The 15,072-nt window shown below is 38.6% G+C and overlaps 1 protein-coding gene across 1 annotated transcript in view; it reads right to left on the bottom strand.

Moving 5' to 3' along the window:
• Window positions 1-897: 897 nt before the first annotated feature.
• LOC136884574 (SH3 domain-binding glutamic acid-rich protein homolog) overlaps window positions 898-15,072 on the bottom strand; it is a 35,819-nt gene continuing 21,644 nt past the window's right edge. Inside the window, exon 5 of the mRNA XM_067156838.2 lies at window positions 898-3,481. The gene's annotated coding sequence lies outside the window, so the exon portion shown is untranslated. The remainder of the gene's footprint in view (window positions 3,482-15,072) is intronic.

The raw sequence follows: 15,072 nt of genomic DNA, 5'->3' as shown, positions 1-15,072 counted from the left end.
ATGCAGGAAATTTGAAATATAGCAAATTAGATTAACTATAACAAGCTTTCAGTCAATTCACAAAAATTGTGAAAGAAAGAATGGCCATCATCACAATGTATACCTGTGATGTGTCCGAGTTCTTTTTAATCCAAATCATAATATTGGAAACATATGGCAATTCAGCTGATGGTCAGACTCATTGGCTGAATGGTCGGCATTCAGGCCTTCGGTTCAGAGGGTCCTGGGTTCTATTCCCGGCTGGGTCGGGGGATTTTAATCGTGCCTGATTCATTCTTCTGACTCGAGGATTGGGTGTTTGTGTGTGTTCCAAAACTTTCCTCTTCAAATTCAGACAACACAACACACTACACTACCAACCACCACAGGAACACGCAATAGCGATTACATCCTTCCATATAAGGTTGGCGTCTGGAAGGGCATCCAGCTGTAAAACAGGGCCAAATCAATATGTAAGGCACAGTTCGCACCCGCGACCCCACAGATGTGGGAAAAAGTGGTCGAAGAAGAAGAAGATGGCAATTCAGCTGATGAGCCCGCTACTATACTGGGGAAAAATGCTGGTAATTTCACAACTGAAGGAGCTTGAATACTTTAATATTCACAATCAGTGAAATAAAATTATTGTTCCTTCTGGAAATCTAATTTTTGATATAAAAGCTTCTAAGGGAGAGATTTATTTGAGTTGAGGTACATACTGTATTTCCCCCAAAGCACTGTCACTGAATTGTCCTACAAAGGTGGCTTGCAGTGCAGAGGAAGAATGAAAACATTAGTAGTAGTATTTTAATGGTGCACTAGCCACCACTGTCTTGGAAAGTTGCAGCAATCCAATTAACGAGCCTGCTGCCACATTGAGGAGAAACACTGGTTATTTCGATATTGAAAAGGCATAAAGAACTTGAATACTTTAATCATAACAAGTTTTGCCTATATTCCAAAAAGTTAAAGTTTTCTTCTCTAATAACTAGAAAGTTACATTTTCATTTGGTGAGCATCTCAAGAAAGAAGGGCAGTCATTTCTATACGAAATGCCATTACAAGAATTTGGTATATCCAGAAAGGAATAACTTTAACAATACTTTGATTTTTATATGAAGTTCTCTAACACCAAACAACCTACCAGGAGTTGAGGCTAAATTATTGCTTCATTCTATGGCTAGAGCTGAAAAGTTCATAACAGCACGTTTGTATAACTTCTGTTATGATTTACAGTATTCTGTCCTTGTGTTTAGACTGTTAACTAAATGAAGCTATGTGGTATACAAGATACTGGGATATGACAATGTACTATCCCAACATTTACCACACACAGGAGTGAAAAGTCGGGGAGAGGTCAGTTGCTAATAGTTGCGATGACCCGGGAGTGATTAATCTTTCCAATAAAATCTTGGTGTAGGAACAGGAGGCAATGAGGAAGAAGGGTGAATTTCACATCAATACTGGTAATAACTTGAAATCTTATGCTCCATGGTAGACAAATACTTCCAATTCCAGTCATTCCAAATCAGTAGTGAAATAAATATTTAAAATATGATATGGTTTTTCAACTTCCTTTCAAAATATGAGTTCCCATTATAAATACATAACTGAAAGTAATCAAACATTTAAAAATTCTTCAAAAAGGAGTAAGTAAGGTTTAAAGCAAAGGCTTCAGAAAAGACTGTTCACTATATCAAGGTCAAGGAAACAAGATACTATCATAAACTAGTCTGGAGCACATCAAGGTTGGCTGAAGAACCACCAAGCATAACTTCTGTTCCAGTTTATGAACACTCATCAGGTCACTCACATATTCCAGCTGTTCTTAGAAGTGTTACAGCTATTAACATGAACGTCCTCAGATAAAATATATTTTAACTGAAAACTGTTTCAGAAAGATATATTCACTGTTATTTCTTTAGAAATACGATGTATAAGATACTTTGGTATTTTCAATACTGTGCAAATTATTATATTCTGTACAAGTAATATTTCATTCCACAGGTGGATTTTTAAATTATTTTCTGATAAATGTTCATACATTTCAAATGGCAAAAACTGTGAGCAAATGAAATGACTATCAACAAATATATACACCACAGGTCAAAGAAAAAAGTTAAACAGTAAAGGAAAATGTAAATTTTCCCCTCTTGAGATCAGGGAGTCTAATAAGACCTATATTTACTATAATGTTAATCCCAAGTAGTCATAACAGTAATCTTCAGTTTGAAAAATATAAAACTGATGTTAAACTGGTGTCTTGTTAATATAAAAGACTTTCTTGATATTGTATTATTTCTCTACTGGGAAAGTTAACATTATCAAGTTCATACACAGAATTTTGAATTCAAATGAAGAAATAACATAATTATGCTGGTCTTATAGTACTTAAAGGTAATAACCACACACCATTTACAACCCACTGTAAACAAACAATACTTGACTCAGATTAATTGTAATAAAAAATTAGAATTTCAGTGTTTTACATCACTGTCTGGATAATATTTTAAGGAGGAATAAAAAACACCTTTGAATAAGAACACAAAATATCTATATGGAGATAAACAAAATATATCATCCATCAGTCAATGAATAAATATGGTATTTTCACACAAATTAGTTAAATATATCAGATGAAGAAAACAACTTCATAACAACCAAAGGTGATGTTAAGCAAAAAGCAAAAATACAAGTCATAGGGAGAGTTTTCAAACAATACATTGAATGCTCACTCCTTAACCGTGCACAGAAGCTGGCACCACCATGTTTAATTCACTCAAATGAAGTCAATCTATGAACAAAATTTGCTTTACAAATGAACATACATTCTCAATGTGAGATAACTTACTGTATAAAATAGAAGTGTAAAATCACTCAAGTATTCTGTAGGGAGCAAGAGAAATTTTATCATATACTTTCATAAATCAATTACTTCTGATATCAAATAATCTACATATATAAAATTTGTTCCCTTATTGTCTTTAATATATTGCCAAGGAACTCAAACAGTGGCCAAAACAAATTCTGAATATCTATAGTTTTATATGGGCTTTGTAATTTGTTGCATAATACGAAATTTGGCACATAAAACCATCATGTGAATGGTCATCATTTCCTTGAATCTAAAAACCATGGAGAATACACAATTTAATTTGCTTCCCACAAAATACCAATAAAGCCTGAAGTACACAGCTTACTTCTCTGCACACATGATTAGGCATAATATATAAACTAGGCAATGTACTGCATATAATAAAAATGCAGAAATTTAATGTAAAAAGGGAAACATCTGATAAAAATTAGATGTATAATACAAAATGAAACAATAGGCCTTCTTCCATGAGGAAAATTGGTTGACCCACGAGAAGCAAGCAGTAATATGAGATGGTCTTGGTTCAATTCATGAGGAAGATCGGTTGACCCATGAGAAGTAGGCAGTAATATTAGATGGTCTTGGTTCAATTATCCATATCTTCAGAAACAATTCCCATTGTAACATCTGGAAAATAATTTTAAAATATCACATGAAAAAATGAGCAAAAGAATATAGCAATACTAATATAACTTTTGCACAATTCTGAGAAGATATACGAGGGGGTACCCAAAAATAAACGGAATAACATTGCCGTGAGTGAAGCTTGTGTAGTACGCATTTCTGCCGCTAGGCATGCATAGCGCAACTCATTGCCAGTTCAGTGCCGCCTGTGTTGTCGACCTGGCTTGTTCTGTTCATCAGCAGTGATTGCTTTTGCTAGGGCTGTTTTGTTTTCGTTTTCTTTTGATGGCAAGTTTTAAATGAACAACGTGTAAACCTTTTCTTTGGGAAGTTTTAAAAAGATTGCGCAACAGTGTTCATAAAAAAAAGACCTGTGGTAGGCAGGAGACTGGTTTGTCCAACACGACAATGCACCTGCACAAACAGCCATCTCTGTTACAGTTTTTGGCTAAAAATGGCACGGTTCTGCTGCCCCATGTCTGATTTTCTTATTTCCACACACGAAAAGGGGCATGAAAGGATACCGATTTAACAACACTGAAGAGTTACAAGTAACTAATCTCATATCTGTTCCGTATTGAAGATAACAATAAGTAAAATTTATCAAGAATAAAATTTAATGTGTCCACCTATTCAATACAGTTATATTCTGTAGTGATTAAATTCTACATGAATTACCTATACTAATTAGGAAAATGTTTCGCCCTAGTTTTGGGCATCTTCAGTTTGAAAATAGAACTGAATTATATAAGACAGCTCAGTTCAATGGCTTTAAAATAAATATAATGAATCGGTTAATTAATAAGATCAAAATTAGGCTATCTTCCAACCTAGTCCCAGAGAAATCAAAGAAAAATAGCTACGCCACATTTACGTATAACAGCCCGGCTATTCATCAGATCACTAATGTTTTAAAAAACACAACGTCAACATAGCCTTCAGGACAGTAAATAATAACCAGAACATATTCCTCAACCACAATAAGGTCAATAATAATGTTTACTCAAGATCTGGTGTTTATAGGTTAAAGTGTACAGAGTGTGGGTCCACATATCTTGGTCAAACAAGGAGAAGCTTTTACACAAGGTATCTGGAACATTACAATGCTTCCCAACATAAGTATTCAGCCATGAGCCAGCATATGAGTGAAACGGGACATAAATTCACCTCAATAGAGAAAGATATGACGATAGTTAGAAGCCTAGGTAAGGGGAAATTGAGTGAGACAGAAAACTTGTACATTTATTTGGAGCAAACTTATAATAAAAATAATAATCTTAACGACATCATTGACAACAAAAATCCGTTATATGAGGCAACTCCAAGGTTAATCCAGGCTGAAAATCAGAAAGTCTCCAGGATGTTTCAGTCACAACACGCATGCGCTCCAATTACCACGCCTAATGCTAGGCCCGCCAATCCAATTCAAGTAACGCCTCTCTAACAATAACACAGGCGCACAAGTTAAAACTCACTCCCCTTTCCCCTCTATGCTCCACCCCTCTGTTACCGCATCAATACTTCACTAGGAAGGTGCTCAAATAAGTCAGCCTCGGTCCGTAGATTTACTGGCACGTAAAAGAACTCCTGCGGGACTAAATTCCGGCACCTCGGCGTCTCCGAAAACCGTAGTTAGTGGGACGTAAAGCAAATAACATTATTATCATCATCCATTCAGTTGGAGAAGTTCGATTTTACGCTTTGGACAATATCGAGTCATTGTATGATAATTTTAATTGCTTCCCTGTCACAAATTCTGGGTTTTAATTAATATACACATTGTAAATCTATGTAAATATCACCTAAAGCACAACTTTTTGTAAAAAAATTTTAAGCATAAGACCATAGTATTTAGTTTTAGTTCTAATGTTTAATTGGTTTAAAGACTTGACCTTAAGATTATTATTAGGCTGAAGATGCCCAAAACTAGGGCGAAACATGTTCCGAATTAGTATAGGCAGGGGTAGAAGAAAATAGAAATAATTCAGTAGCCAGCCCCTTTTTATCAGGAGCCAGCACATTTTTCGCAAATATACATTATGAACATCACAGGTTAGACTAGGATCAAGCTACGTATTATTTTTGAAATGTAGCCTTAAGTAGTAAAATCTCAGTTCATATAAGAATGGAAATGTATATTTTAAGAGATACTAACCCAAATAATCACCAGTCACCTTCAAGGCCAGCGTCTTTTAAAATTACACTACATGTGCCTGTTTGATTTCCCACCAGTAACATTCAACTTGCTTAACAATGCAAACAAACCTTCAAAATCAGTGTTGGGTCTTTTTTTTTTCAGTATGATAAGATGCCATGAACAATGCATTCATATGCTGTAACGTATTAGCATTCATTTTCTTAACGCACCTCGCTAAAAGTGCACATTCGGGATTTTTCATGAAACATTCAATCTCCTGCCGGCCCTGCAATGTAGTGGTAGCGTACCTGCCTCTTACCCGGAGGCCCCGGGTTCGATTCCCGGCCAGGTTACGGATTTTGACCTGGATCTGAGGGCTGGTTCGAGGTCCACTCAGCCTACATGATTACAATTGAGGAGCTATCTGACGGTGAGATGGCGGCCCCGGTCAAGAAAGCCAAGGATAACGGCCGAGAGGATTCGTCGTGCTGACCGCACGACATCTCAATCTGCAGGCCTCCGGGCTGAGCAGCCGGCGCTTGGTAGGCCAAGGCCCTTTGGGGCTGTTATGCCATTTTTTTCAGCTTCCTGACACTTCGAGTGAGGATAGGATTTTTCGTATGTTTTAACGTTTCCAGTCTAAATGGTCCTGAAAATCCGGATACACCAGGGTGCGAAATCAGAAATAAATGGGGGGGGGACATAGGGTTTAACTACTAGTGTTTTCTTCAGGCAGTATTTCGCGGAGGGCGGTTAAATTTCTCCTGTAATTTAATTACCACCCCCCAGACAAATGTAAATTGTAATCTTTTTGTTTGAATTTTGTTGTTATAACGAGAAATAAACATTATTCCAATCAGCTGAGAAGTTTTGAGAGACGAGGCTCGATTTGTCCTGATTTATTGCTTTATTAGTGGAACCTTCCTCTATCAGGGCTAAGTTTTGACTGAAAAAAATTTGTCGGTTTGTACACTGCTTAAGTGAATATTGTCCTATTGACTACTTATCGGAAACACACCCTTTCTAAGAAGTACAAGAGTGGTATAAGCTCGAGCTACCTAGAGAAATTACAAAGGAGGAGAGCTTCAAGTAATTTATATTTTTTCCGAGTTTCAGATGGACTTGTCAGAGTGAAATATGAATAATAGGTTGCAGGTCCGAATTGCCACTGCTGCGTTGTTTTATTGCTGAAGGTCTGGCAGTCACTTGAATTATTGCTGATGTTTTCATAAAAATATGTGCAATAAAAATCATTAATTTCGGTCCAAAATTATATGTGTTCTACATTTTCCTCATAATTTTATAATGAAAGAACCCCCCCTCGGGCAATTTTAGTGGGGGGGGGACCTTTGAGATAAAATCGTCAGTGGGGGGAAATCTCTCCCTCCCTCCCCCCCACGATTTCGCACTCTGGGATACACCTTTAGAATGTTTATCGGCAATACTACGAAAGTTACTGTATAATTTACACTTCGCAATTCCTTCTTCATACCACAGCCACGGTAGTCATTCAAGCTACGATTCTCTGCATTGTGTATCATTCTCATACTTCTCTGAACCAGTAACATTCAGCTTGCTTAACAATGTAACCAAACTTTCAAAATCAGTGTAGGGTCTGTTATTTTTTGCAATATGATAAGATGCCATGAGCAATGCATTCATATGCTGTGACATATTAGCATTCATTTTCTTTACGCACTTCGCTGAAAGTGCTAAAATTTCTGTTTACCTGAAAATTGAAATTTCGACGTATTTTTGATGTTTGACCTATCATTGTCTTAAATACCATAAATTTCATGCTGGTCATTGTCGTCCTGAACTCTACAGTCCGCACTTCCATCAAGTGTTTTCTCACATTCACCCCCTTCTGTATCACTGTGTTACATTTACGGGCCGTACTTACGAAAAAATCTGAAAGAGTACATTGTTTGTTACTAGCATCAGTCAATTTGTGCAGTTTTGTTTGTTTCATTTTGCCACTTTTCTCAAGTATAGCCAGAAACGTAAAATACACCAGCGTTAAATGCCTTCCGAGTTCGCGGGCTTCGATGTCTGATGCTACGTTGCCAATTTTCCATAAACGCACAGGAATAAAAACAACAGTATTTATAAAGTGCAAACTGTTCAATATCAAAATGCTGTAACTAAATTAAAAGTATAAATATTGTTCGGTGAAAATACAAGAATTGATAAACACGTCATTCCGTATGTTCTAAATACAAAGAATGAATTCCACGGGGATTTATCAGCACTGCTTTGGCGGCAATAGTTGAGGAACGGCTAGTCACGGGAAGGATGGCGGTAATGTAGTGTTTGTGGAATTATTATTTAACGTAGTAGGTCTCTGCATTTCTCCACAACTCTGGTCTGATCTTTGTACTCGGCTACCGATAGCTGATCATCTGTAATAGAACTCTATGTGTTACGATACATCCACATGAAAGGATACTTGTTTGACGGGTTACAACGATATCTCCCATGGCCGCTAGGCTTGACCGTGCAGAACTGAAACGTCCAGTTCCAAGGTACGAAGAACAATTACAGAATTCAAGAATTTGCCAAAAGCACAGAAAATGTTTATTGCATATATTAGAATATATGAGCTAAAGAAAAAAAAAAGTGAAACACCACACGACTTGTTACTTTGTAAAGCAATGGGAAAGTACATGTAAGGGAACTCCGGATTTCAAAAAATAAATGTTCAAAACCGAATTTGAAAATTCAGGCGCCAGGTAAAAATTGTCAGGAGCCATGGCGACTGGGCGCCCGGTATTTTTCGACCCCTGAGTATAGGTAATTCATGTAGGATTTAACCACTACAGAATATAATTGTATTGAGTAGGTGGACACAGTAAATTTTATTCTTGAAAGAATTTTACTTAAGTGGTATGTTTTGAGCTGTCACCGGAGAGATGGTGTGGAATGACATTAGTAGACGAATAAGTTTGAGTGGCGTCTTTAAAAGTAGGAAAGATTACAATATGAAGATAAAGTTGGAATTCAAGAGGACAAATGGAGGCAAATATTCATTTATAGGAAGGGGAGTTAGGTATTGGAATAACTTACCAAGGGAGATGTTCAATAAATTTCCAATTTCTTTGAAATCATTTAAGAAAAGGCTAGGAAAACAACAGATAGGGAATCTGCCACTTGGGCGAATGCCCTAAATGCAGATCAGTATTGACTAATTGCTTGATTTATTAAATGTTTAGTCCTCCCACACATCATAGGCATCATGCCTCAAACATTGGAACTTGCCCCATGATATCGAATTAGCAGATTTTACATTTTATCAGCCAAGACACAGACATGCTATTGGGAGCAGGGATTTTCTTCAACCTTCTGCAGAACGGTAGACTGATTCATCCAGAGCACTCCCCAACATTACAAGAAAACTGAACTAGGGTGGATCTTATCAGGACTGGCCCAATAAGCTACAGAGGGTGACACCCTAGAAATAAATGCCTGCTTTATGAAATATAAAGATGGAATGCACAAGCAGTTACAGTCCCTCTAGGGACGCAGAAAGAACTAGAATGTGAAGAACACCACAAAGAACATACTAGCAGAGATGAGAAAGGAAGATATGTTGTTAGTCTGCAAATAAAGAAAGATAGTGAGTCACTAGGGGGAAAGAGAAAGGTGTTGACATCGGAAGCCCACCCCTTGTTTGGATATGAGCCACCACACCAGCAGCTTAAGTCTAGGAAAAGCTTCTTGAGAGTAACCGAAACACTTGCAGGAACAGCGCAGCAAGCAAGAATTCAAGAATGGTGCGTCAGGAGTCAACATACGAGGATCAGTCAATGGATGACCCCAAAAGAGGAACTCCCTCCTAGCCATGTCACAGATTGGGTGAATTGGAGAGCACTGAACAGACTGCGCTCTGGTGTTACGCGGTGCAGGGTAAACCAGAAGAAATGGGGTTTCGAAGTGGACAGTCCCTTGTGTGTATGTGGAGAAGAGCAGACCACAACCCATTTGCTGCAATGCAGTTCATGCCCATTCAGCTGCACAACAGAAGACCTGGTCAAAGCGAAGCCAAATGCACTTGATGTTACAAGGTTTTGGGCTCACATAGTTTAATGTGGCTCTTCGCCATTGGAGAATTAATGTTTTATGTTTTTTCCTTATCTTTAATTTTAAACTTATGTATGCTTCTGACACGATATAAAATAAACTAGGGGGCTAATATAATCAAGCTACCACATGGTTACTACAATTGAAACGCTGTCTACACTGACAGTCACAGCTTTGATTGGAATACAAGTTCATGGAAGAATACAAAGGCTTAGGGCATGTAAAACTTGTCCATGATTAAGACTGCAATCGTGAAAGCACCAATTATCTCCCTCATTACTCGATTATAAAAGAATAGAGTACATCCACAAGAATGGGAGTAGTTTTTGATGCCTCAGCAAAAATCACTAGCAGTATCTCACTCAATGATAGGTTGATGGTAGGCCCTACATTGCAGCAGGATCTATATTCAATTGTCTTGAGATTCAGAATACACCCTATCGCATTCACTGCTGATGTAGCAAAAAATGTATAGGCAAATTAGAGTTCAACCATGCAACACGGAACTTCAGCAGATACTCTGGCGTATGTCACCCAATGAGTCAGGGAAGATTTATGAGCTTCAGACCACCACTTGCAGAACCGCATCTGCACCCTTTCTAGCCATTAAACGTCTTCAACAGCTCGCCAAGGATGAAGGCTGTAGAAATCTACATGCAGCAAGGGTCCTCCAAAGGGATTTTTATGTCGACGATGTGCTTTCTGGATGCGCTAAAGCTTCACTCTGAGTTGATCCAGTTGCTAAATTGTGGTGGATTTCAATTACGCAAATCGTGTGCAAATCACAGTGATTTACTAGAAGCAGTTCCTGCAGAACACAGAGACCCAGTTACAACTGCAAATTGATAACAATGGTGGTGTTAAAACATTAAGGCTTCTTTGGCATCCAATTACAGATAAGATTCTTGTAACAACCAAGGTCAATGTAAACAGGTCATCAGCGGCAAAGGACAGCACATGTAAGCACATTGTATCTTCCTTTGTTACCTCTATTTTTGATCCATTGGGACTCATTAACCCTGTTTAGCCCTTGTTTACAAGATATTTTTGCAGCAAATGTGGCTTCATAAATTGTCATGGGATGAACTCCCTCCAGGAGACTTAACGAAGGAATGGCGAATCATATACAAACACTTACCTACAGTGAGTTCTCATGAGACTGATAGATTGGTATTATGCCAGGGTGAGCCAGTAGACATCGAGGTGGATGGGTTTTGCGATGCTTCAGAGAAGGCATTGTCTGTACATCAGATCAATAAACTAACAGGGAGAAACTAAGGTACGACTTTCATGTTCAAAGTCAAGAGTACCTCCAATGAAAAGGGTAACCTTACCTCGATTAGAATTGTGTGAAGCGGTCCTGCTCTCACAATTGGTGCATAAAACCTTGCCGATTTTAGATCTGGATGTTAGAAATATCTATTTATGGACAGATTCATCAATAGTATTCTCTGATAGCATCACCTGCCACTAGATGAGACATTTGTTGCCCACAGAGTTGCAACAATTCCAGAGGCCACGCAACAGTGCCAAATGGAACCATGTTTCTTCCAGTCAGAATTCAGCAGACCTCATATCGAGTGGAACTAATAACTTCACGAATTTGGTGGACTGGGCCAGAGTGGTTACTAAAAGACACCAATTTGTGGCCATCGACTACAACATTAGAACTGACCGAAGAACAGAGAAGGACCTAAGTAACCTTAACAATGTCGAACACAGCAGGAAAGTTCATGAAACAGTATTCTACAATGTCAAGCTTAGTGAGAGTAACAGCATACGGCATTAGATTCATTCCCAACACAAGGAACCCAAATTTTAAAACAGTAGGGGCATTAACAAGTAACGAACTACATGCAGCATTAGACAGATGCATCAAGATTGCACAACGCAGTCTATGCCCAGGAAATACATTAACTGAACAGAGGCAGACAAGTGCCGAAGCAAAACAAATTGATCAATCTTCACCCATTCCTGGATGGTCATGAAATGGTAGGTCCAATAATACTGCCCTGTAGGACACCTCCCCCCTCTTAATCACTACATGATCAGTTAACACTTCAACTAGTCTTAATTCTCAGTTCTATTTTCTAGAAATTTAGCCAACCAATCAACCACAATTTTGACTAGCCCAAAGCCCTCATTTTCGTCAGTAATCTCCCATGATCTACCCTATCAGAAGCCATGGATAGGTCAATAGCAATACTGCCCATTTGGTGTCCTGAACCTACAATATCTGCTATATCTTGCTGGAAATCTAAAAGTTAAGTTTTGCAGGAATAACCTTTCCTAAACCCGAACTGTCTTCTAACAAACCAGTTAGTAATTTTGCAAACTTGTCTAACATAATCATAAACAGGGGTAGAAGAAAATAGAAATAATTCAGTAGCCAGCCCCTTTTTATCAGGAGCCAGCACATTTTTCGCAAATATATATTATGAACACCACAGGTTAGATTAGGATCAAGCTACGTATTATTTTTGAAATGTAGCCTTAAGTAGTATAGTCTCAGTTCATGTAAGAACAGAAATGTATATTTTAAGAGATACTTACCCAAATAATCACCAGTCATCTTCAAGGTCAGCGTCTTTTAAAATTACACCAAATGTGCCTGTTTGATTTCCCACTAGTAACATTCAACTTGCTTAACAATGCAAACAAACCTTCAAAGTCAGTGTAGGGTCTGTTTTGTTTTTTTGTTTTTCAGTATGATAAGATGCCATGAACAATGCATTCATATGCTGTAACATATTAGCATTCATTTTCTTGACGCATCTCGCTACAAGTGCACATTGGGAATTTTTCATGAAACTTTCAGCCTCCTGCCGGCCCCGCGGTGTAGTGATAGCGTGCCTGCCTCTTACCCGGTGGCCCCGGGTTCGATTCCCGGCCAGGTTACGGATTTTGACCTGGATCTGAGGGCTGGTTCGAGGTCCACTCAGCCTACACAATTACAATTGAGGAGCTATCTGACGGTGAGATGGCGGCCCCGGTCAAGAAAGCCAAGGAAACGGCCGAGAGGATTCGTCGTGCTGACCGCACGACACCTCATAATCTGCAGGCCTCCGGGCTGAGCAGCGGTCGCTTGGTAGGCCAAGGCCCTTTGGGGGCTGTTACGCCATTTTTTCAGCCTCCTGACACTTCGAGTGAAGATAGGATTTTTCGTATGTTTTAAACGTTTCCAGTTTAAATGCTCCTGAAAATCCGGATACACCAGGGTGCGAAATCAGAAATAAATGGTGGGGGAAGGGACATAGGGTTTAACTACTAGTGTTTTCTCAGGCAGTATTTTGCGGGGGGGGGGGGGATTTCTCCTGTAATTTAATCACCCCTTCCCTCACCGGACAAATGTAAATTGTAGATCTTTTTGTTTGAATTTTGTTGTTATAACGAGAATGATAAACATTAGAACATTGTTCCAAACAGCTGAGAAGTTTTGAGAGACGAGGCGCGATTTGTCCTGATTTATTGCTTTATTAGTGGAACCTTCCTCAATCAGGGCTAAGTTTTAACTGAAAACATTTGTCGGTTTGTACACTGCTGAAGTGAATATTGTCCTATTGACTACTTATCGGAAACTCACCCTCTCCCAGAAGTACCAGTACAAGAGTGGTGTAAGCTCGAGCTACTTAGAGCAATGACAAAGGAGAGCTTCAAGTAATTTATATTTTTCCCGAGTTTCAGATGGACTTGTCAGAGTGAAATATGAATAATAGGTTGCAGGTCCGGATTGCCACTGCTGCGTAGTTTTATTGCTGAAGGTCTGGCTGGCATTGCTGATGTTTTCATAAAAATATGTACAGTAAAAATCATTAATTTCAGTCATAAATTATGTGTGTTCTACATTTTCCTCATAATTTTATAATGAAGGAATCCCCCCGGGCAATTTTAGTGGGAGGGGGGGGGGAAACCTTTGAGATAAAATCCCCGAGGGGAGGGGGGGAAATCCCTACCTTTCCCCGCGCGATTTCGCAGCGTGGGATACACCTTTAGAATGTTTATCGGCAATACTACGAAAGTTACTATATAATTTACACTTCGCAATTCCTTCTTCATAGCACAGCCACGGTAGTCATTCAAGCTCTGCATTGTGATCATTCTCATTCTTCTCTGAATCAGTAACATTCAACTTGCTTAACAATGTAACCAAACCTTCAAAATCAGTGTAGGGTCTGTTATTTTTTGCAATATGATAAGATGCCATGAACAATGCATTCATATGCTGTGACATATTAGCATTCATTTTCTTAACACACTTCGCTGAAAGTGCTGAAATTTCCGTTTGCCTGAAAATTGAAATTTCAACGTATTTTTGATGCTTGACCTATCATTGTCTTGAATCACGCTGGTCATTGTCGTCCTGAACTCTATAGAGTCGGCACTTCCATCAAGTGTTTTCTCACATTCACTCCCTTCTGTATCACTTTGTGTTACATTTACGGGCCCTACTTACGAAGAAATCTGAAAGAGTACACTGTTTGTTACTCGCATCAGTCAATTTGTGCGGTTTCGTTCGTTTCATTTTACCGATTTTCTCAAGTATAGCACAGAAACGTAAAATACATCAGCGTTAAATGGCTTCCGAGTTCGCGGGCTTCGATGTCTGATGCTACGTTGACACTTTTCCATAAACGCACAGGAATAAAAACAACCGCATTTATAAAGTGCAAACTGTTCAATACCAAAATGCTGTAATTAAATTACAAGTATACATATTGTTCGGTGAAAATACAAGAATTGACAAACACGTCATTCCGTATGTTCTAAATACAAAGAATGAATTCCACGGAAATTTATCAGCACTGCTTTGGCGGCAATAGTTGAGGAACGGCTAGTCACGGGAAGGATGGCGGTAATGTAGTGTTTGTGGAATTATTTAACGTAGTAGTTCTCTGCATTTCTCTATAACTCTGGTCTGATCTTTGTACTCTGCTACCGATAGCTGATCATCTGTAATAGAACTCGATGTGTTACGATATGTCCACATGAAAGAATACTTGTTTGACGGGTTACAACGATATCTCCCATGACCGCTAGGCAGCTCCCTTGCAGAATGAAACGTCCAGTTCCAAGGTACGAAGAACAATTACAGAATTCAAGACTGCCAAAACCACAGAAAATGTTTATTGCACATACTATAATATATGAGCTACAGAAAAAAACGTGAAACACCACACGACTTGTTACTTTGTAAAGCAATGGGAAAGTACATGTAAGGGAACTCTGGATTTCAAAAAATAAATTTTCAAAACCGAATTTGAAAATTCAGGCGCCAGGTAAAAATTTTCAGGCGCCATGGCGACTGGGCGCCCGGTATTTTTCGACCCCTGATCATAAAGAATGCTTTCCCAGAGCTTACAAACACGTCAAATGATCA

This window comes from Anabrus simplex, chromosome 1 (genome assembly GCF_040414725.1).
Source record: "Anabrus simplex isolate iqAnaSimp1 chromosome 1, ASM4041472v1, whole genome shotgun sequence".
NCBI lineage: Eukaryota > Metazoa > Arthropoda > Insecta > Orthoptera > Tettigoniidae > Anabrus > Anabrus simplex.
This window is presented reverse-complemented; position numbering and strand designations above follow the sequence as displayed.